The sequence below is a fragment of the Gymnodraco acuticeps genome, unplaced genomic scaffold, assembly GCF_902827175.1.
Source record: "Gymnodraco acuticeps unplaced genomic scaffold, fGymAcu1.1, whole genome shotgun sequence".
Classification (NCBI taxonomy): domain Eukaryota; kingdom Metazoa; phylum Chordata; class Actinopteri; order Perciformes; family Bathydraconidae; genus Gymnodraco; species Gymnodraco acuticeps.
In genome coordinates, this window is record NW_022990956.1 from 61,273 (window position 1) to 87,039 (window position 25,767).

At 43.4% G+C, this 25,767-nt stretch overlaps 1 protein-coding gene across 1 annotated transcript in view; it reads right to left on the minus strand.

The window, feature by feature from the left end:
* LOC117558758 overlaps positions 1–23,460 on the minus strand; it is a 38,346-nt gene extending 14,886 nt beyond the window's left edge. Inside the window, exon 1 of the mRNA XM_034235142.1 lies at positions 23,268–23,460. The gene's annotated coding sequence lies outside the window, so the exon portion shown is untranslated. The remainder of the gene's footprint in view (positions 1–23,267) is intronic.
* Positions 23,461–25,767: the final 2,307 nt, after the last annotated feature.

The window sequence follows — 25,767 nt, forward strand, 5'->3', positions numbered from 1 at the left end:
TTGCACTTTTATTAATCCACGCTAACATTTTAGAAATGCTAATTTGTGACGTATTACACAGTATTTACATGGAGAAGATAAGCCCCGCCCCCTCTCCAGCACGTTCTGTTTGAATGACAGGAGTAAACAGCTGACAGCCGCTGTGAAACTCCAGCGGTTAGAGCGATGAGAATGTCCGTTCGGCACCTCATGACGCATCTACTGAGTACCGGGCGGCTGTATATATATATATGGATGTATAATAAGAACGGCGGGAGAGTGTTGAGTACTGGCACGGTGCATGAGTACCGGAGTACCGCCAGCATGCCGGTACTGAGCAAGAAGTGCCGGTACTCCATGGGTCAGAACCAGAAGTGCCGGTACTGCGTACCGGTGAGTACCGGCCCAATTCCAGCACTGTCTATGATTACTATACACCTTACATTCATAATTTCAGCGGGAGGGAGGGGGAGCGGCGCTGAGGAACAGCAGAGTGGGGAGTGAGAGGCGAGCTGTGGTCTTCCCTTTACAAGCTTAAAAAATGCCTGTAGCTAATGAGATTGAATATAACAATCAAAAATAACAAAATATACACAGCTAGATCAGATCGTGTTTTAGATGCGACTTTATAGTATAGAGGGGAATTATTGAAACGGGATTTGTACAGTGTTCCACGGCCGCTGTGAAAATGTGGGGCAGGGCTGAAAAGTGGGGGGGCCGCTTCCGGCGCCCTTGCTTCTACCTTAAAGTGGACCTATCATGCTATATTTGAAAAATATATTGTAGGGCCATACCTATATAAAACATGTCTGTAAAGGTTTTTTTTCAAAATACCAAACAGATCACCCATTGTAGCCATGCCTCATACTGCTCAATCCCCTCTTTTGCAGCCCTGTTAGAGAAACGCAGATCTTGGGTCCTTAGCTTGAAAAAAAGAAAGAAGAGGAGGCGGAGATAAAGTTAAATTCGGTTGTGATAAAACGCCATCCTGTTTAAACCACGTCAAGGATTATTTCTGAAATAGTATGGAGCTCAAATGCTTTTTCTCATGCAGGTTTATCACAAGGTGAGTTAGGCGCTGTCTGTGGACACAGCCGGTGGACTGGTCCGGAAAAGTGTGGATGGATGTCCAACTGCAACTTGCCAGACGAGGCAGAGAGGGAAATCGACATTTTAAAGAGCAGCCTGAAGAGTTACTGGGCTCCGACAATAACCGAAAGGGAGAAATGGAGCAACATCCTGTCCTCCAACCCAGGAAATAGCACCACATCGGGTCAGTGCCTTTCCATATTGTCTGTCCTTACACACACATTAGCGGTAGCGATACAACTGTGGCAATATTGTTTCCCGTTTTTTTACATGTTGGGAATTGTGCTTTCAGATGTGTCATCTGCGAAACCCCTGCAAGGAGAGAGGATCGAGGACAGAAACGTCGATCTGAATATCCCTAAAGATTTTCCATTCACCATATCACATTGTACTATTAATGGAAACGTTCAGGTTAATGTTAATTACAGCTAAGGCTCAAATGCTAACATGCACAGAGTTAGTTGCTATCGAAGCAGTTCCTGCCGTTGCAACAGCGTGGTTCAAACATCAACAACGGACTATTTTTCGTAGCGGATGAATGTCATTTTAAAATTAGTTACAAGTATGTTTTTAATCATTAAAAACATTTTCTAAATCAATAAAAGCATTTCAATTAATATTGGGAGTCATATCGTTACTTTGTTGAGAATGTGACCATGTAATAAGCGGGATAATGTGCAGCGATCTAGATCCCTCCGCTTCGCGTCGGGCTCCTGATCAGCCTGTCGGTGTTCTTTTCCCCATAATGACCGCGTCGCTGCACATTATCCCTTACATAAAAGACGTACAAAAGTGCATTTTGCATGACAGGTCCCTTTAAGATATACAATTTCAGGATTAGGATCTAATCGCCAAAGACTATTAATATTTCTATCATATCGCGTATGTGTCAATAAATGTTCTTTAATTGAAAAATGTAGTCTTTCTGATAGAAATATTGTAATGTTTAAAGGGGTCACATGCTTTATTGGTGCCCTTTTGGATACTTGTACCAAGCCCCCAGGAAGTGCACCGGACGCTGAAGCCAATTGACCAAACAGCGGTACTAAAACTTCTGGGACAGTCCGTGACATCAGCGGGCTAAAAAACACTAATTTCCAATTACTTACAATAGGAAATATACATCGGTGTATCATTTAAAAAAAAAAAAACTAAAGCACGAACACTTTTATAGCCCCTTCCTTAGATCATTAGGGTCTAAAAGTTGTAAAAGTCAAATCCAGAGTTATTTTCCCTCTCTATTCATTTGACTGAGAAAATACTGGGAGATCTGAGGCGGGTCTTAAGAAAAACTCAAGTCTATTGGCCCAGATACAGGTACTTTAGCTCTCAAGAAGTAGGCCATTTTGGCTTCATGCGCCACACAGCAACTTTCATACGAATTAACGAGGTCCCGCCCCCAACGCATGTACCCTTTGTTCAGACCTCTTTGTTAATGTTCTTCAGTTACCACCAACCCTCTGAAAATGGTAATAATGTTACTGTAAGTGCGTGTGGCTATTAGTGTTGTTCCCTCTGTAAATTGGACTGTTTTCCAATGAGGTACATTTGCATAGAAAGGAGCTGATTTTGCCCTAAATGTATGCATATTACCTTGTAAAATATGTGATTATAGCGCAAGAGTCTAAATTACATGCTGCCCTTGGGTCATATGTGCACAGATTTAGCAGCGTGCCAAAAAACGTACAATGCTCTTTTGAACTTTCATTTTTGTGTGTTTTAAATGCAAAATAAACACATGTTATAACAACTAAAATAAGTTGCTCTCCTTTCTGTACCACTGTAATGAGGGTCAATCGAAATCCAGATAAATACATCATGAAGGTAAATCATGTTTGAGAGGAAATGGAGAGAATAAGGGAGAGAGAGTGTGTGTGTGTGTGTGTGTGTGTGTGTGTGTGTGTGTGTGTGTGTGTGTGTGTGTGTGTGTGTGTGTGTGTGTGTGTGTGTGTGTGTCCCTCATCTCATCAGAGCTCTGATAGCTTTCTGATCCCCACATTTCCTCCTGCAACCATCTCCCCCCCCACACCCCACACTGCACAGGATGTAACGGCCATAACAATGCTAGACTGATTCATTCCTCAGTCATAATCACATATTCATTCTCTACGGATATCTGGCTTAGAGGGAGAAAGAGTGCGGGAAAAGAAAGAAAGAGAAAGAAGATAAGGGAAGGAGCAACATCACAATGGTATGCCAAACATAAACTCCATCTGGTCGAATTGAAATAAAAAAACACGACAAATAACAAGACATGTAATCCCTTGTTAAGACTTTTTATAATGGCATCTTAATTGCTTGTTATTTGCACCCCTCCCTCATTACCAATACACTTAAGACCCCCAACTGTTCCAATGGCACTATAAGCCAAAAGTGTATATATTGGTCATTCTAGGTAAGTCACTGTGTGGTCAATGAACTACCCATGAACATTATTGTTAAAAAAAAGAAATTGGATCTCCTGCCTCAAAAGTTTGATTAGGCGCAGTCAGGTATTTTATTAGTTATTTTTTTATATAAAGATCAAAACATTCCACAATGGTTGAAGCAGACTGACCATGTAAAGGACATAAAGGGACAAACATAGATCTGAGCAACAGTTCATTAAGAATGGAAGAAATCATCGGTCAAGGAAACTGGAAGCATCCAAAAGTTTGTCAATTAAAATGTGGAACATGTTCCAGTGTCAAGTGCACAAGTTTGCCTATACAATGCTGGAAATATTAAAAGGTGCCCTACTGTGCTAATAGGAAAGTGCATCAACTGGCAGCATATAATTGCCTCGAAGAGGACATGTATTTATTCACACAGTAGCCGCTGTGAAGATTTCCTTCCAATCATAGATATCACAAAAATGTAAGACAGCATGTAATGCTAATTTCCAGGTTCATATTAGTATCTTGTGACATGTCTCCATGCTTTAATGTTCGAAAAGCTCTTTTTTTCTCATACTGCCTGTGATGCAGCACCTCTTTTCACCCTCTGTCTGAAACCAGAGCCCAGTCTGCTCTGGTTGGTTAGCTGGTCGGTTCTGTTGTGATTGGTCACCCGCTAAGAGATGTTCCACCCCTTAGCAGATCACATACAATATGTGAGAGCGCTCGCAAAATAGAAGGACGAGTGTGGAGGCATTTCAGGCAGGGGGGGGGGTGGGGGGGGGGGGGGGGGGGGGGAGTGTGTGGGAGAGACACAGGGATTTTAGCCTTTGCAGACCACTTACATCAGGGATCACCAACTACATTTGTCCAAGGGCCAACATTTATCCAATAGCCACTTTCGCGGGCCAGCGTTTTTATATAGTCCAGAATTGAAGTTGTTGATCGGGGGGGGGGGGGGGGTGGGGGCTTAGCAGACTCTTCACGCTAACGGAGGATCACTTTGAGGCTACTGTCCCGCTGCTGCCTCTCTGTTGGACTCTGTCGCAGCGGGGCTACTGCTGCGGAGCGTATAAAGCAGACTCTTCACAACGAAGGAACACTTCTTCTTCAAGGCAGGGACAGGAAAGGCTACGCAGTACGCAGTCTACTGTCCAGCAACTGCTGCCTCTCTGTTGGACTCCGGTACTGCACATTACTCACGAGACATTGTATAAAAAAGAAAATGAGTGGGGGCGAACGCACTAACGCCACAGTCACCCCCGTCTTGCGGGCCGGATGTGGCCCGTGGGCCGCCAGTTGATGATCACTGATTTACATGCACCATGCTGATCATGTTTTATCGTGCTTTTATCGAGTAAATTCTGTCTTTTTCATTAATAGATAATTAAATTAACATATTATAGCAGGAAGTTTAATACAGTGTAATTTTTGATATATTCATTTTAATGTCCCCTGATATATAAGAAGTGTGTTTTTATATATTCATGTGTGTACTTAATTACTTTGTATTTAATAGTAGCAGTTTATATGGACAAGAAGCTGGAAAGAGAGAAGTGAAAACTTCCCTGTCAGGAGAAGGAGACAGAGAGGAAATACCCTTATATAGACATATGCTATAGGCAGCAGAGTAGGATATGTGTGTGTGTGTTGCAGTAGCCATCTGGCTGTATCATAACTGCTCAATTATACTGATGCTTGTGTTTTTATTGATTTCTTTCTGTTTGATTCTTTCATGTTGTGAGTACTAAATTGCCACAACTTTGTGAGTAGTTGGCTTAAATGTGTTTAAATTACTTGTGTGTGAAATGAAGGAGCAGGTTGGCATGACAGGAGACTGGGGATGTGGGGAGAGGACACATTCTTATCTAAACACAGAATGCCAAGTAGCTAGAACATACATGTCTAAAATATATGTGTGTGTTTAATTACTTTGTATCAATAATAATAGGGAGTTTGAAATATGAGTAAAACCATTATTTAAAGTAAAAGGTGAGCAGGGGAATGCCCTTATTTGAAGATAGCTCAGATCTCTGAAATGAGTGTGCGTTCTCTGTATATGTTATGAAGGGTCCGTGCAGGACACCCAATGTGTCTGTGTTACCTTACATGGTAAAAGAAGAGAAATGAGTGTGCGTGAAACCTGCTGAAATACCAGATGTGTTTGCTTCAAACTGAGACTGTTTTCGGGTTCTCTGCTGGCACGCGCTGATTCGCTGTGACACAGCATCTTTTGCATCTCCCAATGAGATGACCTGAAAAGATGACCAGCTGACCCAACCCCTCCTGTTTGTTTTCTGGCATGAAAGCCTGTTGAGTCCTGGTGTCCGTTCTCTTTCCTCCAGCTGCCAAGACGAGTAAGTAAGAGTTCCCAGCGGGAGGACAGGGCCGGGGTAATCCGGATTACTTCGTGATGATATTGTATTTGTATCTTTTACCATTAAATCAGCATATTTGTTATAACCTTACCAATGGTTGCTGTGAATTCTTCCTCTGTTAATCTGACCCATTCACAAAAGGACGCGCGGAGGCAGAGAGGGGCCTAGAGTCCCCACCAAAGAATGACCCTGCCACAACACTTTAAAGAGCAGAATCTCTCTGAGTCAGATCATAAAGTGGTCCAGCAGACTGATTGGTGAGCCACAGCTAAACCTGGAGACCCTGTACCTCAGGCAGTTACTGCGGTTATCCAGCTCCATATTAGACGATGACTCACAACCTCTGCACTCAGAATTTAAGCTTTTTCCTTCGGGCCGGATGTTAGTTGTCCCAAAGAGTAGAACGAAGCAGTATAAAAACAGTTTTATCCCAGCAGCTATTGCAGAAATTAACACGTCATAGGAGTGTCACACAGATGCCTATTTATTTATTTAACTATGAATTTTGAATGTCCATGTTTGTACTAGTGTTTTTCTTCTTAAATGTTTTTGAACTTGAGTGTCCTTCCTAAAACCAATAGAATATTACCAAAAAACGATTAGCCTTTTGAAAATATGGAGTGTAAAATGTCAGTGTTAACTTGTCTTAGTGAACTTTATTATGTTTGCAGTATAACAGCTAATATCCAATCCATTTTATTTATATAGCACATTTAAAAACAACAGAGTTGAACAAAGTGCTGTACATCAACAACTGTATAAAAACAGACAGGACATGAAACAAATGTAATACGACACAATGAAACCAGATCAGAAGCCACCGACTGAAAAAACTCTCCTATATGACGTAAAAACAATACAAAACACTAGTAAGGTAAAAAATAAATAAATAAATAAATAAAAACCACATTTTACAGCACAAGTGTCACCTGGTCTGTACAGTAAAAGCCAAGGAAAATAAGTGGGTTTTTAAGCGAGATTTAAAAACAGGCAGAGTTGGAGCAAGTCTAACCTGGAGGGGTAATTTGTTCCATAACTTTGGAGCTGCAACAGAAAAAGGCTCTGTCTCCCCGCTGCTTTAGCCTCGATTTTGGGACTACCAGAAGGAGTCTGTCAGCAGACCTCAGTGACCGTGTGGGTGTGTATGGTTTTAAAAGATCTGCCAGGTACGGTGGGGCTAAACCGTTCAGGGCCTTGTATGCGAACAGCAACATTTTAAACTGTATTCTAAAATGGACTGGTAGCCAGTGTAAAGAGGCGAGTACAGGCGTAATATGTTCACGCCTGCCTGTCCTTGTAAGGAGGCGTGCAGCAGCATTCTGGACCAGCTGTAGGCGTGACAGGGAAGCCTTGGTCACTCCAATATAAAGAGCATTGCAGTAATCCAGTTTAGTGGATATAAAACAATGTATTATCTTCTCAAAGTCATTAAAAGAAAGGAAAGGCTTGACCTTTGCTAAAAGTCTTAGCTGAAAGAAGCTGGATTTGACCACAGAGTTAATCTGTTTGTCTAGTTTAAAATCACGATCAATCCGTACTCCCAGGTTTGTGACAATGGGTTTCATAATATTAAGCATTGAGCTGATTCAGTGGGCTTCAACAGGTGGATTGTAAAAGTCATATCCCATGGAAATAACAGTCTTGTGCTGTTAGTCATGTCATGGCTTGGCTCTCAGCCACAACAAACGCACGACAGAAACGAGGGCGTGAATAGAAAAAGAGAGTTTATTCACTGCTGCTGAAGGACACAAACAGGCGAAACAAATGACGAAACAAGAGGTCAGCTGGTCGTGGCTGCTCTTCGCGTTGCGTCCTCCTGCCAGAGAGAGAGAGAGCGAGATCCGGCCCAGTCCTTTATCCGGCTAGCTCCAGCCGCCAGGTGTCCTCAATCCCCATGAGCACAAACAGAGGAAGAGTCATTAAAAGGGGCACACACACACCCACCACCAGAGATAGTGAGGCAGGGGTCATCACACCCCCCCCCCCCCTTAAAGTCGGTGTCCCCAGGGCCACCGGCACCACAAACCAACCCCATCCCAAACCAAAGCAAAAAGTCATGGAAAACAAAACCACACATATGGCACTCCCCCAGAACCCCAATGAAATACACCACCTTCACACAGCAATCCTCGCCTTCAGCACCCAGCCACACCTTTAGCAACACCAGTATCTGAGAAGCACTTTTAAAAAAAATGGGCAGAGCGAGAAAGATTGATCACAGTATGACAGCCAATATATATATACATCAAGGTCAAACTAACAACTACTTAGTGCCATGGAGCACGTGACAGCGCGTCAGCAATAACATCCCCTAATGTGCCTAACATCAAGGTTGTAAGCCTGAAGAAACAAAGATCACCTCGTCAGCCTTTGGTTGGGACACTTCATTGAATGCAAAAAGGTCAGGGGATTGTGATCTGTGTAAACCAAAATTGGTCCTCCTGCTCCCTCATAAATGTTGCAACGCCCAAATGAGTGCTAACGCTTCCTTCTCAATCACCGAATAATTCCTTTGGTAACTGTTAAATTTCTTTGAAAAGAAACTAACGGGTCTCTCCACCCCCCCCTTGTCAACCTGGAGCAGAACCGCACCGACTCCCACCTGGCTTGCATCTACTTGGAGACTAAAAGGGCGATCAAAACATGGAGCCGCTAATGCCTGAGAGGAGCACAACAGAGACTTAACACTGTCAAACGCTCTCTGACAGTCGACCGACCAAGTATATTTTACCTTAGCCCTAAGAAGTTCAGTCAGAGGAAATACTGTAGTGGAAAAATGTTCACAGAACCTCCTGCAGTAACCCACCATACCCAAAACTCTCTGGAGTTCCCTTTTGGTTGTGGGCTGTGGGTATTCAGATATTGCCCTGACCTTGGCCAGAACTGGAGCCATACAACCCTGACCCACCACATGGCCAAGTTATGTCACTGTGGCCTTTGCAAAGGCACATTTGGCCAAATTAATAGTCAGATGTGCCTCCGCCAACCGTTCTCGATGCGCTGAACATGAGCAGTCCAAGTATCACTGCAAATTACCAAATCGCCTAGATACACCGTACAGCCCTCTAAACCCGACACCACACGATTCATCAAACGTTGGAATGTAGCAGGAGCATTTTTTAACCCAAACGGCATTACCTTATATGAATAAAGTCCAGATGGTGTGATAAATGCCGCTATTTCCTGTGTCCGCTTGGACAAGGGGACCTGCCAATACCCTTTAAGTAAATTAAAATTTGCTAACATACTTTGCAGACCCCACCTGATCTATACAGTCATCCATCCGTGGCAAAGGAAAAGAGTCAGATTTTGTCACCGCATTCACTTTTCTTAGATCAGTACAGAATCTAGGTGTCCCATCCTGCTTTGGCACCAAAATACATGGAGACGCCCAACAAGATGCCGATGGGACAGCAATTTTATTCTCCAACATGTAATTAATCTCTGCATCCAACCGATTGCGCTTAACTGGTGGCATGCGATAAAAATTTTGCTTAATCGGCTGAGCGTCCCCAACATCAATATCATGCTCAGCCCAGTCAGTTTGCGAAGGAGTGTCTCCAAACGGACACAAATATTTGTGTACCAATGCTGAGAGTTCCTCACGTCTTGATTCCGCCAAATGAGACAACAACCCGTCTAAATTATCTAGCGATTCCGAATTTCTCAAACGACCACAGAGCAAACTATCATCAGGTTCGGGCACTATATCTCCCTCATACGTCAAACCATGTGTCACCACAACAGCCGGCTGCACTTTATCCTTCTCCACCTCTGTGTCTGTGTTAACCTCCCGCTTGTGGTAGGGTTTCAGAAGATTTACATGACAGAGGCGTTTGGTCTTCCTTCGTTCTGGTGTTGCCACAACATAATTTAGGTCAGAAGTTTTCTCAATGATAGTGTACGGACCTGAATACTTAGCCTGAAATGGGGAACCAACAATAGGCATAAGTGATAGAACCTGGTCACCTGGATTAAACTCCTGTCGTGCCGAACGACGGTCATAGAACTTCTTCATTTTACTTTGAGACACTGACAGCTTTTTCCGTGCCATACTCAAAGCAACAACCAAACGACGTCTGAAGCCATTCACATAATCCACCAAGCTCCATGGTGGCTCAGTGTCAACACAACCCTCTTTCAGCACTGCCAAGGGACACCGTACAGCATGTCCGAAAACCAACTCATTAGGGCTAAACCCCGTACCTTCATGTACCGCCTCCCTTGCAGCCAACATCAACCAAGGAAGACCTTTGTGAGAAGGATTTCAAGATGGCGCCTGTGTTGGCATGCCGCTCCCTCAGCTCTCTGCCTTTAGCTATCCTGTTTTTGTTTTATGTTTGTCAGAATGTCCCTGCTCTGCTTGTCTATGATCGCCAAGCTCTCCTCCACCTAAGACCCTCACTGGAGTTTATACTGCTGCCCAAACCTATATCTGGCAACCGTAAATCGACTCCCCCCCCTCTACTGTCAGATATTCCCACCTACCTGCGCCAGTTGCCCTGCATCCTGCCTCACCGAAAGCACTTTAGGCGACGGGGAAAGCGTGGTGGCGCACTTGTCCATCAAAAAGCACACCTGACGGCTTCTTCCGTGACTTATCCACGCATCAGATGTCATGGCCCTCCCGCTGCACGCCATCCGAGGGTTCGGTGGATTCGCCCTGTCTTTCCGGAGCTGCGGCCTCTGCTGGGCCCGCTGGCAGCTCCTCCTGCCCGACTGACTGCTCCCGGTCCGCGCGGCATTCAACACGCACATCTTCGTCAGCTGAGACGCACTACACCTTCGGCCAGCCCGGAGAGAAAACTCTGCATGGCTTTGCTAAATGCTAGGTCAATAGCAAACAAGACGTTCCTGTTAAACAACTTCTTCACCTCTCATGATCTGGATTTAATGTTCCTGACGGAGACCTGGGTCCACACCGGCGAGTATGTACCGTTTTCTGAACTTCTTCCTCCCGACTGTACTTTCTTCAGCTCCCCACGTACCACCGGCCGTGGTGGGGGTATAGCTTCAGTGTTTAGAGCTAATCTCCAATGCCGTTTGCTTAACCCAGTAACTAGCTATGCTAGCTTTGAGTTGCAGCTTTTTTAATTGAACCTAGCCTCGCCTGTACTCTGCGCAGTCGTGTATCGTCCGCCAAAGTACAATAATGATTTTATAACTGACTTTTCTGACTTTCTGTCCGGGATCATGGTGAAATATGATCGTGTTTTGATCTGCGGAGACTTTAATGTCCATGTGTGCTGCGAGTCTAAACCTCTGGTTAGGGATTTTTTAAACCTCCTCGACTATTTCGGTCTTATTCAGTCTGTGGCTGGCCCAACACATGATAAAGGACACACCTTAGACTTCGTATTATCGTTTGGATTGTCTATCTCTGTGGATGAAATCTGTGCAGGAACGCGTATCTCAGACCATTTACCGGTTCTGTTTACAACCTCGATCCCTTCTGTAGGAGTCGAATCACGTGATCCTGTGCATTGTCTGCGTTCAATTAACCCCTTGACTGCCTCACAGTTTTCAGATGCTTTTAATACTTATCCGATTTGTAAATTAGAGGTGAACTGTGCTTTTAGTGCGGATGAGCTTATCTCTTTGTTTGATTCGACATGCACACTAATACTGGATTCCGTTGCTCCCTTTACGCTTAGACGCAACAAAGTTCTCTCAGAGCCGTGGCTCAATGATTGTACTCGCGCTTTTAGATGCGCTTGTAGAAGTGCAGAGAGAAAATGGAAAAAGGATAAACTTCATGTCTCCTTAGAAATTCTTCGTGCTTGCCTTTCTGATTATCAGACGGCAGTCAAAGCAGAGTATATTTCTCTGTTAATCTCCAAAAACAGCCATAAACCTCAAGTTATTTTTAATGTCCTCAATTCGATCATTAATCCTTGTGATGCTTCTCCAATTGTGGCATCAACTACTCTCTGCGATACATTTTTTATCGAAAAAGAATCTGCTCTTAGGCTAGCCTATACTAGTGCTACCCCAGATCCTGCTCCCTTTCTGTGCCCTGCTGTCCTCGACCATTTTGAGCCTGTATCCCTCTCTTCTCTCTCGGAAGTAGTCAAGCACCTGCGGCCGACAAACTGCACCTTAGACAGCATTCCCTCTCGCTTCCTTAGAGATGTTTTTGAATCAGTGGAAGAAAAATTATGGGTAAACATTTCCCTAGTATTTTCAGTTAAATATCGCTTTGTGGTTACCTCTTTTTGAACATTTTTGTGAACAAAAATAGAGCTCTCAAAGAAAACACAGGAATGGTCAGAGAGTGCAACATCAGTCACCACAACCTTAGAGATATTCAGACCCTTTGAGATAATTAAGTCCAGAGTGTGCCCCTTATTGTGCGTGGGCTCCGTCACATGCTGAGTCAGTCCACAGCTATCAAGAACACAAAACAGTTATTTTGCCCCTCTGTCCTGGGGGTTGTCAACATGGATGTTAAAATCACCAACAATGACTAGACGGTCAAAATCAATACACACTATAGACAGCAGTTCAGTAAAGTCATCAAAAAAGCTCGGGCAGTGGAGACTCCTCCATGTGTCTCCCATAATCAGAACATTCCTCAGGCGGGTGCAGTGATAATTCTTCAGGGTTTTCTGCGTGATGTGTTTTGTCTTTCTCCTGTTTTGATTCCTCTTGCCGCTTGTCCTTGGCAGAGGGAACAGATTGATAACGCAGGCAGTTGAATATGTTAGAGATAAACAATTTCACTCCTGACTTGTTCAGGCAAACTCCATTTGCCTTGAAAAGATGTCTGCGGTCCCAGAAAAAGTTAAAATTGTCAATAAAATGAACAGAATGGTCAGTACAGACAGTTGAAAGCCAGGTGTTCAGTGCAAACAATCTGCTGAATCTCTCCACTCCTCTTCTGACTGGCGGCAGAGGGCCACTGATGAACACCTTTGCATTTAGAGAGCTGGCAGTTTCCAACAAACATTTAAAGTCTTCTTTCAGCACTTCTGACTGTTGTTTCACAACATCATTTGTTCCAATGTGTAGTACCACATTCTTCACAGTCGGATGTTCAGCCCCAATATGCAGGATCTTCTCAGCCAAGTCAGAGACCACATCCTTGGGAAAACAGAGTACTTTGGTGTTGTTCTTATTACACAGACCTTTTACATCTCTTACAGCAGAGTCACCCACAATCAGAGTTTCAGGCCCAGTCGTTAGCTTTCCCTCTAGCCTTTTACTTTTGGAGTAGCTATTGGTCCTTACCCTGCTGTGTGAAGAGGACAGGTTATCCAGTTCATCAGATCTCCGGTTCTCTGTCAGCGGAGCGTATCTGTTCTGGATTGGCACACTTGGTGGTTTAGGAGGATTTTTTGTAGTTCTCCCTTTAGCAGCTGTCCACTGCTGTTTCCTAGTATGAATAGGGGTTGAAGAGGCGCTCTTCCTGGGTGATAACAATGCAGGCCAGCCGGTCGCATCACAGATTTGAGAGCACTGGGCTCTGCCTGTTATCCGTCCTCCCAAATCCCATGGAAATGATTTACTCTTAGGCTTTGCACCCAGAGAGTTCCAGGGAGGACTACCACTTGTAGATGTATTACCCGGTACACAGCCCTCCTGTTCCTTGGAATCCTTGTAGCTGCTAACTAGCTGTGAGTTAGCATACCCTTCTCCATTATTTTGCAACACTGGTAAAGTGGTGTCATTCCCATGACATAGTCCATTCACTTCCACGTTAACTTCCAACCGTTGCATTTTCATTTCCAACACAGCTATCTTCTGTATAAGTTTGTGGAAGTCATCTGTAGAGAACGGAGGCATTTTGCTACCAACTAGCTTAAGCTAAATAGCATGCAGTAGCCTACCAGGCTTTAGCTGTTGCTAGGCCACGCTACTGTAAGACTGAGGTCGTCGTAAAAATGTTGAAATATGGCTGAAACCCTCCGTCTATTTACGAAGATGAACTGTCCCAGTGATAAGTTAATGTCCAGGAGCCGCTGCTCGAAGTTTTCAGAGAATAAGAATAGGAAAATCAGCATAAAAAGTAAGCAGAGGCAGGAGCAAGCAGAAAAGCGTCTGCACTGTAAGAAATAAAATATAAGAGGATTCCTTGCAGTCTGAGTCGGGGAAACAACAGAGGTGCCAATGTTGATTGTTAGGTCAAGAGTGGGACAATCTTTTCCCGGAAGGATAACTACAGCTCAGTGAGGTAAAGGACTCTTGAGTGTTTAGATAGTTCACTTTAGTCCAAGTTATCTCAGTGGGTCTCAAACGTTTTGATCACAATTTATGTAAACACATATTTCCAAGGCACTCCTTTATAATTATTGGGATAAAACAGGTTTGAAATCATTCCAATGTATACTATAGGACAGTAAACCAGACATATCGTTTTAAACTGGAGACAAAAAAATATGCATAAATAAAATTGTAAAATAAGATATGAATGAACAACAAAAATAAAATGCGTTACATGTATTTGTTATCGGCTATGGTAGGTTATTGGTTATGTTCACATACTTATTTGATTATTAAAATGTAAACCGATCTTTTTCATATGGGTGTTTAGAGTTGTACCCCCTAGATCTAGTCTCTAGTAATTCTGCTTAAAGTGCACCAGATTGAAGCACTTTACTTTAAAATGTTCAAACATTTCTTCCCGGTTTGCCTGAGAAGGCAGATATGCTTGTTTTTCTCAACAAGAACTGTTTTTAAATGGGGGGGGGGGGTTCCTTTAAAAGTTGGACTGTTGTAGCTTCAGTGGTTCTCAGGTTACAGTTACATAGCAGTGAATATAAACAGACTGATTAATGTGAATATTACTGTAAACTAACCTGTGTAAAAGTTTCTCGAATAAATGTAATTTTTTTGGTGGAAGAAGCATGTATAATTTTTTTATCCTGCCCCTCAAAGAATCGGAATTGAGAACCGTTAAGAACCGGAATCGAAAAGTAGAATCGGAATCGGAATCAGAATCGTGGAAATTCAAACGATACCCAACCCTAGTCCCAGCTGCATTCAAACAAGCCGTGGTTAAGCCACTACTTAAAAAGAAAAATCTCGATCCCTCCATTCTCGCAAATTTCAGGCCCATCTCCCAGCTACCCTTTTTATCTAAAGCCCTGGAGCGAGTAGTCTACGCCCAGTTGCAGTCATTTTTAACCACGCATGGTATCCATGAAAAATTTCAGTCTGGCTTTAAACCTATGCATAGTACTGAAACAGCCCTTTTAAGAGTTTTTAATGATCTGCTCTTAGCCGCCGATTCAGGCAGCCCAGCTGTTTTGGTTCTGTTAGATTTAACTGCTGCCTTTGACACTGTGGATCATAGTATCCTGTTGTCACGGCTTGAACAGTCCGCAGGCATTACAGGCTCTGCTCTTGCATGGTTCAGGTCTTATTTGACGGACCGTAGCTTCTCAGTGCAGTTAGGTGTCTTCTCCTCTGCCAAAGCCCCTCTTACCTGTGGGGTTCCCCAAGGCTCGATTCTGGGCCCCATCCTTTTTCTATTGTACATACTGCCCCTAGGTTGAATTCTTACAAAACATAATATCCCCTTCCATTGTTACGCTGATGATATACAGATCTATCTGCCTCTCAATCAAAATGCCAACTCATTACAGCAGTTGAAGGACTGCTTAACAGAGATTAAATCCTGGCTGAGCCAAAACTTCCTCACCCATAATGAGAGTAAGACCGAGGTCATCTTTTTTGGACCCCAACCAACAGTCTCCCCGGTTGATATTCTGGGCTCCCTCAATAAACATATCTTCCCCTCTGTTATGATCCTTGGAGTGACCTTCAACAGCGCCTTTACAATTTGATAAGCAGGTTAGCACTGTAGTCAAGACCTGCTTTTTCAAAATACAACTATTGGCTAAGACCAAGTCATTGTTATCTTTTAAAGACCTAGAAAGGTTTATTAACGCCTTTGTTACCTCGAGACTGGATTACTGCAACGCTCTGTATGTGGGTATGGATCAGGCCTCAATTAGACGCCTCCAGCTAGTTCAGAATGCAGCTGCACGTCTTCTCACTGGCCATAAAAAGCGCGACCATATCACCCCAATTCTGGCTTCATTGCACTGGCTTCCAGTTCGGTTCAGAATAGATTTTAAACTCCTTTTATTTGTTTTTAAAGCCCTAAATGGGCTGGCTCCTGCCTATATAGCCGAACTCCTCCATCGCTACACCCCAGGCAGAGCCTTAAGGTCGGCTGATCAGCTGTTGTTGATAGTGCCTAAGACCAGGCTTAAAACCCGAGGGCATCAAGCTTTCGCAGCGGCTGGCCCTAAGGCTCTGGATTACTTTGCCCCTCCATGTGAGGTCGGCCCAGACCCTGGGGGTTTTTAAATCAACACTTAAAACTCACTTTTTCTCTTTGGCTTTTGTTTAATTATCTATTTATTCATTTATACATTTAGTTCTTTATTTTAATATTTATAACATAACATAGGATTTCATAAAGTATTTTTAAAATAGTTTATACATTATTCAAATATAGGAATAGTAGATAGGATTACTTAAAATATAGTACCTTATATATATATTTCATCTTTTTTCCCTTTAGACCCTTGCGGTTTATTCTTAAAAATCCTTACCCTTACACACCCCCCATTTTCCCTCTGCTGGTCTATGGCCTTGTTGAGGGTAACGGGGTACAGAGTCGCTTAGATAAGCGGGGGAGTGCATCTGACGAAGAGATAGGTTGTTGTGCTCCCTATCTCTGTTTCTTATCCTATATCTAATAGAACTGCTCAGGTCTTGATAGATTGAGTGGGGAAGTTCATGATATCTTTCTAGAGGGTTATCAAGAATAACTTTTATCCAATGACCTTTTCCCTCTCTGTCTGTGTCTGTGTATTCTCTTGTTCCGATTAACCCAGCCACATCTTTTTTCTTGTTTTGTATCTATATCTACGCTGGGAACCGGAGTCGAGGCTGATCCTCTTGCTGTAGTCCTGTGTCTTGGATCCTCTATCCTGAGTTCTGGATTAAGTCGTGGACTTCGGGTCATGGCTGAACATGTCTCTACGGTCCTGCCTTGGGTCTCGTCATGCTGCTTCCCTGATGGCTTCCACAGGATTGTAGCTGACATCCTCGTGGATTCATCTTCTTAATTCATCATCTTCATGCATTTCCTAACATTCGGTCTATATGCTGTAAAATGTATTATCTCTTCGATTTACACACGGCATCTATTGCACGTCTGTCCGTCCTGGGAGAGGGATCCCTCCTCTGTTGCTCTCCCTGAGGTTTCTCCCATTTTTTCCCCTTAAACTGTGGGTTTTCTCTGGAAGTTTTTCCTTGTACGATGTGAGGGTCTAAGGATAGAGGGTGTCGTTTTTCTCATACTGATATTCTGAACAATCTGTACTGTTGTATTTGCTGTAAAGTGTCTCTACTGTAGGCTATTTTTATTTTATGTACAGCACTTTGGCTCGACCAAAAATCGTTTATAAATGTGCTATATAAATAAAATTTGATTTGATTTGATTCCTCCCAGTCTCCATCTAGTTCAGTACAGTAAGCATGTAACAAGGATTTCAATGTCTGGTGAAACCTTTCCAAGGCACCCTGGCTTTGAGCGTGGTAAGCTGTTGACTGGTCCTTCTTAATCTTCAAAAGCTTCAACACCTGAGCAAACATGTGAGACGAAAATTGGAGCTTTGATCACTCTGGACGACCTTAGGAATACCAAATATTGAAATAAACTGCGACAAAGCCTTAACCACAGCCTTAGTTGTAATCGACCTCAAAGGTTAAGCCGCTGGATACCTAGTGGTTTGACACATCACAGTCAGCAGATATTTGCAACCAGACTTTGAACATGGTAAAGGGCCCACACGATCCACAATGAGATGTGTAAACGGTTCACTTACCACTTGTATCGGCTGTAGTGGTGCTAGTTTGATCTTCTGGTTTGGTTTCCCTGTTAGCTGACACACATGACATGTTCTAATATACTGCGACACATCTCTCTTTAGACGTGGCCAAAAGTAGTGTTTCAGGATGTTCAAATATGTTTTCCGAACCCCAAAGTGTCCACACTCATCATGTGTGACTTTCAGTACAAGAGGATGAAACTTAGTTGGCACCACCAGCTGGAAAACCTCAGTTCCCCCACCATCAACAGCCACAGGAACCCATCTTCTAAACAACAAGTCATTATGCAACATGTATCCACTTGAAGCGTTTTCTCCCTCTGCAACTGGCGCAACACCGTCAAAAAGGTCTTTCAACGAAGAATCCTGACGTTGCTCCTCTCCCACCTCATGGTGTGTAAGTAATACCGAATACTCAAACAAAGATGGAACCTCCACTGTGTCAGTTGACTTTCCATCTGGTAGCAAGTCATGATCCCTTTTGGCCCTAGCACGTGTAATCACACACGAGGCTGTGACGTCTGGCACCACTGTAGAGCGTTTCTCAGATCCTGACTCAATCAGACCATCAGTGACTAACAACACAGAGGGAACATCAGCCCAGACTCTACCACCTGCCAAATTGTTACCCAGAATGAAATGTATCCCCTCGATTGGAAAAGCTAGACGTACACCAATAGCTACCTCCCCTTTAACAAGGTCACAGTCAAGATACATCTTATGAACAGGAACAGGGAAAACCGCTAATCCCATCCCCCGACTCCGAACCGTGTCACCAGTGTCACTTTCCTCAGACAAAGGCAGAACAGAGTCAACGATAAAGGAGTCAAATGCACCTGTATCCCTCAAAAATGTTATTGGAACTCTGACATTGCTACCTACCAATAACACCAAGCCCTCTCTTATAAAAGGAGCATAGGACGCCAAAACCTCTGATCCCCATAAGTGGTCCGTAAGCACCTCGTCAAAACAGCAGCTTTTCACAGGAACAGCTAATGCAACTGGTTTACCCACAAATGTTCCTCCCTTGGATTTTGCTCTAAGCGCCGGACATTCTGGTTTCCAATGGCCTTTCTTACGACAATAGTTTCAAGTATCCTCAGATTTTTCCCAAGCCACTTTCTTTGGATCCATCCCCAATAAACCAACATCAACAGCCCTTCTACTTCCTTTAAAAACAGGTAGAGCTCCAGCGCGCCCTCCGAACCTGCCCTTATGAAGTAACACAAACTCATCCGCTGCCACCGCAGCTTCGGACGCCGAAGTTACCCTGTGTTCTGTTATATAAGTAGCAATGTTGTCAGGAAGAATGTTTTTGAACTCTTCCAAAACCATGAGTTCACCCAAATTGTCAAAAGAAGTGATGTCCAGGGGCCTCATTTATAAAGGGATATACGCTCAAAAGATGGCGTACGCCAGTTTCTACGCAATCTTTGCGATTTATAAAATACTAACTTGACGGGAAAATGTGCGGTCCTCCACGCAAACTCTAACCCATGCGTACGCACTAAGCACAAAAACGGGAGAGACGAGAAACTGCGACACCGTTGGCAGAAGAAAGAATGGAGAGAAATATGTGGAAATAATACCATAAATAAAATGTTACCTCTCATTTATCATATATGAAGAATTCATTTTCAAACCTTGATTAAAGCCAATCTTAAAATGATTAAACAAACGCCTGTTTGCGACTCCTCAGTGCACACAAAACATAACTTGGAGAAATAAATAAATACGGATATGTTATTTAAAACCACCTCGAATATGTTGTGTTAATGTTATGAAATGTTTTCTCATAAATGATGCGGAAAGCAGAAGGACAGAATTACCTCTAAACTGACGCCGTTTAGCATTTCTATAGGTTGTAGATACGAGCATGGTTTTATATACTATCATGTTTAATCGTGTTTTATGCCGTTTGCCAAGACTTGATAAGTCGCTCGTAAAACACAGGAGGTATGGAAGCTAAGAACACCATATGTGGTAAATTGTACAGCTAATATAACACAACACATTAGTTGTATTTCCTTTAACTGGTGGATATAGGGTTGCTGCGGGGGGGTTGAGACGCACAGGCTGCAGTGGAGACGCTGCGCACAGCTGATCGACAGCTGGAACACAAACCACCAAATACAAAAACATAATTCAGATCCAGTCGTCATGACTCCACACCGGGGGGATTCCCCGTTCACTTCTTAGAGTTTCTCATCAAGGGGGTGTCTCCTGTCCCCGGTACAAACACACTGCCTGAGGAAGGCTATGTGTATTGTTTTTGTCATTAACCTTTTTCGGGCCATTTATTTATTTATTTTGGTGATGATCCGACCTCCATGCTGCTACTCTGGTTCAAACTGCATCCACCAAACAATATGATTTATCTCGACCTCCCCAAAATAACCAAAATCTGACAGTGTGAGATGTCTTTTTTAGCTGTTCTGTCGTCATTTCCTGCGATCTTCTTCATAAAGTCAGTCAGAATGAATGAATGAATGGGCGTTTCTTTGACTATTTATAGGCAAATATGGGCATTACGTGAAGCCCGCAAAAGCTGCACCGCATTTCGAGTCGGTTGTGATTTATAAAGGGAAACCAGCGTAGGAAGTGCTGTACGCACTTTCCTCGCCGGTGCGCAATGTTTGGTGAATCGGAAAATGTCGGAACATTTCTGTACCTATTTTTTGGATTTCTACTACGTAAGCAACCTTCCCACGTGAATCCTACGCACGGCGTTATAAATTAGGCCCCAGAGCAGCTAACCAACGTTTAAAATGAACAGACAAATCCCTCGCCATTTCCACATATGTTTGACCCTGTTTTTTCTCCAAGGACCTAAAACGCTGTCGATAAGCCTCAGGAACGAGTTCATATGCTCTAAGCACCGCCAATTTTATTTTAACACAGCTAGAGCTATCCTCCGGACATAACGCGGAATATGCGGACTGTGCTCTTCCTGTGAGCACACACTGAAGCATCAGGGCACAGTCTGCATCCAGCTAATCCCTAGCCTTAGCTACCCGTTCAAAAAGCAAAAAAAAAAGTGTCAGGATCCCTTTCATTAAATTGCGGTAACAAGCGCAAGTTGTTAGCATCGAACCGATGAGGAGACCTGGGCACCTGTTTACCGTGCTGCTCACTCAACACCGCACCATCTCTGACCATAGAAAGACGTTGTCCTTCCATATCCAGTTTGGCTTTCTCAGTCCCCTGCCGCATCCGCTCCACTGCAATTTCCTTTTCAAACTCCATCTCATACCTCATTTTCACTCAGCTGCAACAATAACATCTCCTTCTGCTGCTCAAAGGACAGTGAACTAGCCTGCAACAGCAATTTTAACAACACCACTCCTATCTCTGCCGGAGACCAGGGCCGGCCCTGACCAATTTGCTGCCCTAGGCAAGATTTTAGCTGGTGCCCCCCCCCCCAAATGCAGACACTTACACTTACTATGACTCGTGTGTGCACGGTTGTGGCATGACCACCAAAACAGAAAGATATGGACACAAGATGTTTGCAACTGTATTTAGTTTCCTATCCATTTGAAACATGATTTAAGTGGGGGGGACCTCACCTCCTCTAGGGGGGTCCGGGGGCATGCACCCCAGGGAAGACTTTTTTTTTTAATATTGAAGTTAAAAGCATCAATCTGGTGCACTTTGAGAGCAACATTAGGAAATCTATGGATACATTTCTCAACACCCATATGAAACAGAACTGTAAGTAGATTTTCTTTTTCTTTATGGATACTTTACAAATCACTCCCCTTTCAAACTGTATTCTTGTTTATTAATAACAACTTTTTTGTACTGTCATATAGTATTTTATACCTGTTTTTCTCTTATTTGTTTATAACTATAATGATCATATAAAGGCGTGCCTTTACCTCACTGAGCTGAGGTTATTAGAGCCGCTCAGTCTTTCAGGAGAGAGCTCTCTAATGGCGCGTTTCCACTGCAGTGCGGGGCCCGTTTTTGGTTGCGTTTCCACTTGGCCTAGTTTTGGCCCGGGGCTACTTTTTCACCTTTTTTCTGGCCCGACTAAATCGTGGTTCTAGGGCCAGGAACAACCAGGCTGAGTCGGGCTGAGTATGCTAAACTAGAGAGAGAATCGCTGGCAAGGGGGCTACAACTACAACAAGATTAACATATATGATACATATTTGATTTAATTGTAATACACGTTTCAAAATGATGCCGAAGTAACAACATACTGATACCGGTTAGTAAAAACCATGAATTAATGCTTTGACAAGTCTGCAGACAGACGGCAGGCGAAAAACCCTTTTAAAATGCGTGTTTTCTAAATGTAGCTTGGCTAAGCTAACGTTATATATGCTCCGACCGTCCACACTCACAACAACGGCCTATACAGACATAAATAAACCAGCGACTGTATTCACCATGACACAGGCAGTCTGTGGTTTGTACTTGTTTAACTTTTGTCAAGTTTCTGAACAGATATGAGGAGCTGTGAGCTCTGAGTGCTAAGAGCTAACGGCTGTGTTGTTTTTCTGGAGCTCTCATTGAAGATGACGTCACTGCTCCGCCTACACTGCGTTACTATAATAACTGACCCAGTTCCTAAACTGTAATGGAAACGCAGCATTAAAGTGAGCCGGGCCTAATAAGGCCTAACCAAACCGAGCGAGGCCGAGCGAGGCCTGCAGTGGAAACGCGCCATAAAGCTCTCCCCCCCGCGGCCGCTTACACAGTAAATTCCAATGTTAATAAAAGCACACAGAAGCTGTGTACGTCTTTTGGGAGTTTGATTTATTTTAAATTAACACAAATACAAAATGAAAACCTATAATTGCACACTACCATTATTTCAAAAAAAGAACAATTTCACATAAACCTCTGGTTTTTACTGGGGCTGGGGCAGTTCAACTTGATTTTGGGGGGTGGGTGTGTGCCATACTTTATGGGCGCTGTACGCAATATAGTCGTAGTTAGGTTAGTATAAGATAATAAGATGTACTTTGTTGATCCAAAATCGGGAAATTGTGTTGTTCGGGAAACTTTTTTTTTTTCTTTTCAAATTTTCGGCGCCCTTAGCATTCGCCTATACTGCCTATGCCGAGTGCCGGCCCTGCCGGAGAGACTCCCGTTTCATCTAATGCCGACACAATAGAGTCTTTTATATTGCTTTTTAGCCTCTTATCGCCGACGATTTCCACCGAGAAATGTTCAGCAATAACGAGCACATTGAGAAATTGCCAAGGGCTTCCTGAGACGGAGCCCTGATAAATGCGTCTACATCCGCCATACTACCACACAACACCGGAGCTTACACTGAGACGAAAGCAAAAATAAATGATTGGAGTTCCTACACTAACTATGACACCCGCTAACTAATCTCCTCCCTAGTCTTCATGTAGTTACTTGCGGCGGGTACTTATGCACTGGAGACTGCTGGCCCAGCAAAGCGACTAGCAAACTAGCAACAATACTGCGACCACGGCCATGCCCCCAAGCCGAGGCTTCAGCCACTTTCACCACAACATTAAACACCCCTCCCAACGATCCCAAGGGAACCGTCGCTACAACCTACCAGGGGAAACTCCGCACAAATAATGAACTAACTCCCAACACAAGCTTACCTTACCGGAATGGACGAGCTCCCAGCTGTCATGGCTTGGCTCTCAGCCACAACAAACGCGCGACAGAAACGAGGGCGTGAATAGAAAAAGAGAGTTTATTCACTGCTGCTGAAGGACACAAACAGGCGAAACAAACGACGAAACAAGAGGTCAGCTGGTCGTGGCTGCTCTACGCGTTGCGTCCTCCTGCCAGAGAGAGAGAGAGCGAGATCCGGCCCAGTCCTTTATCCGGCTAGCTCCAGCCGCCAGGTGTCCTCAATCCCCGTGAGCACAAATAGGCCATAAGGTGAACCCTGTTATCGTTTCAACCCGCTCCACAGAAGTGAAACTACACAATCTTTAGTTCATAAAAAAGAACGAGTCATGCTTATCCACCAAAAAAAATATCGTCGCTAAAATTCCTGCCAATTCTTCTAGGCACGTAATTATTGGCTGAACTAGTCCCTTCGAAGCGTAATAATATCTTGGTCCAAAGTCGTGCCACGGTTCGTCACGTGATCGTGCTACACCAATTGGGTAGCTGCATATTGTCAACAGAAGTGAAAGATGGCGGCCGCCATGGTTACGCTAAACCAGACCAAATGGATTCTAAACAGTGCTGTATGCTTGTTTTATGTCATGTTTTGTCATATGTCTTAATACATCACTAAGTACGAGGTATTTGCGTTATATACGCGGTATTTGTGAGAGGTTTTACTATCTGGGAACAGAGTTGACCATCGAATCAACATTGACTAGCAGCGTTTATCAGCCAACTCCAGCTACAAACAATTTCCCCACGGGGATTAATAAAGTATATCAAACTCATATTTATCAAACTATCATTCCTGGACTGCCATGTTCACATCGCTAGGTTCATTGGGATTATTCCATTAGACTGAGGACTTTTTGTCTGTCTGTTGTTACCCTGTACACGTTAAATGCACTCTTAAAATAAACATGACTTGATTTCTGCGTCCAAGAAGAAGGTTAACTTGTTACGTTAAGTAATTTAGATCAATAAAATGCAGTACTTCCAGGCTGAAGACTTTTCTTTTTGTTGCTGCTTTTAATTGAACTATTCATATCTTAGACTGCACTGTAACTTTTATCCATGTATTTTTTCTTTTAATGTTTCTTTTATTAGCTTTTCTTTTGAATGACTGATTTTAAATGCCATTTTCTTAATGTCTTTAATTTTTTGTAAAACACTTTGAATTGCCTTGTGTTGAAAAGTGCTATATAAATAAACTTGCCTTGCCTTACTTATACCAATGTCCATTGATTCATTTATTTACTCATTCATCCCTCCACAAATGAAAACAACACTGATGAACCATAAAAACGAGATTTATTACAAATATAAAAGGTATGACATAGAAAACAGTAGAAGGACATGTAATGTAGTATAATTGATTGGTGTCAGGCTGGGCGGAGCGGCTGATTGGTGCTGTGATTGCCTCAGCTGGTTAAAAGAGTCCTGCTGATTATACTCTGTTCTAGTACCAAAAACAAACGTATCTATGAGTGATGTGTGAGCGCGTCGGCCAGGCACTAAAACCAAAAGAACAGAAAAGAGCTTAAGAAAGATGGAAAGAAGGCTCTTTTATTCCTATTCCTCACTGTCAGTGTCAGGGCAGTCATCGTTCTCTTCCTCTGTTTCTTTTTTATTTGCACAATTTGAGCAACGACATAACAACAGAGTCCTACAGAGAAGCATGAACATCTGCCTTTCTCACAGGCAGACTCTTTGCAGCTGCAGTGTATCACATGCAACACACTGTCAGGGGCAGGATTTCTTGTCATCCAGGTGACGTGTAAGTTCCCATCCTCTATTTCCCAACCATATCCAGCAGGTGATGGAGCATTCATTTCTCTTTTGAGACAGGACCTCATTATTGCTGCCTGGTAATTTGCCCTTTTGCAGTGCTGATGGAGGGCATCATGAGTAGGGGGAATGCTTAATTCTGGCAAGGCCGATGATGCCATACAGAAAGCCTTGTACCTAGCATCATTTACATGTTCGGCTGCTGGCTGATCATACAGGTGACATACATACCGGCAAAGAAGTGCAAATGTTGATTGCTCCAAGTCAAAGTTAGTACCTAAACTTCTGAAAGCCTTAAGGTAGTCATCTTTCTCACATGCAACAGCAAATGACTTTCTTTTGCCTTTGCCATAGAAAGCGCTTGTGGAGTCACACCCAGAGAACGTGTGAATTCCAATCAAGGCTGAACACACACTGGTTCCGAGAGCTGATGACACCATGGCAATGTCAATGATCCGTGTCCTGTTGCCAGTCCCTGTGAACACATATAAGCTGCATGGCAAATCTGCCTGCAGACTTACAGCAATGACTGCCACATCAGTGTCCGAGCTCTTGATGATGACAGCTTTGTGCTCCTGTGCAGCATGTTGGGCATGTAAAAACACCCGTGTGTCACATTCCTCATGATCACACTGCAGGTCTTCAACAACATCAACAGACTGTACACCCTCCATGACAGTTACACAGTGGCAT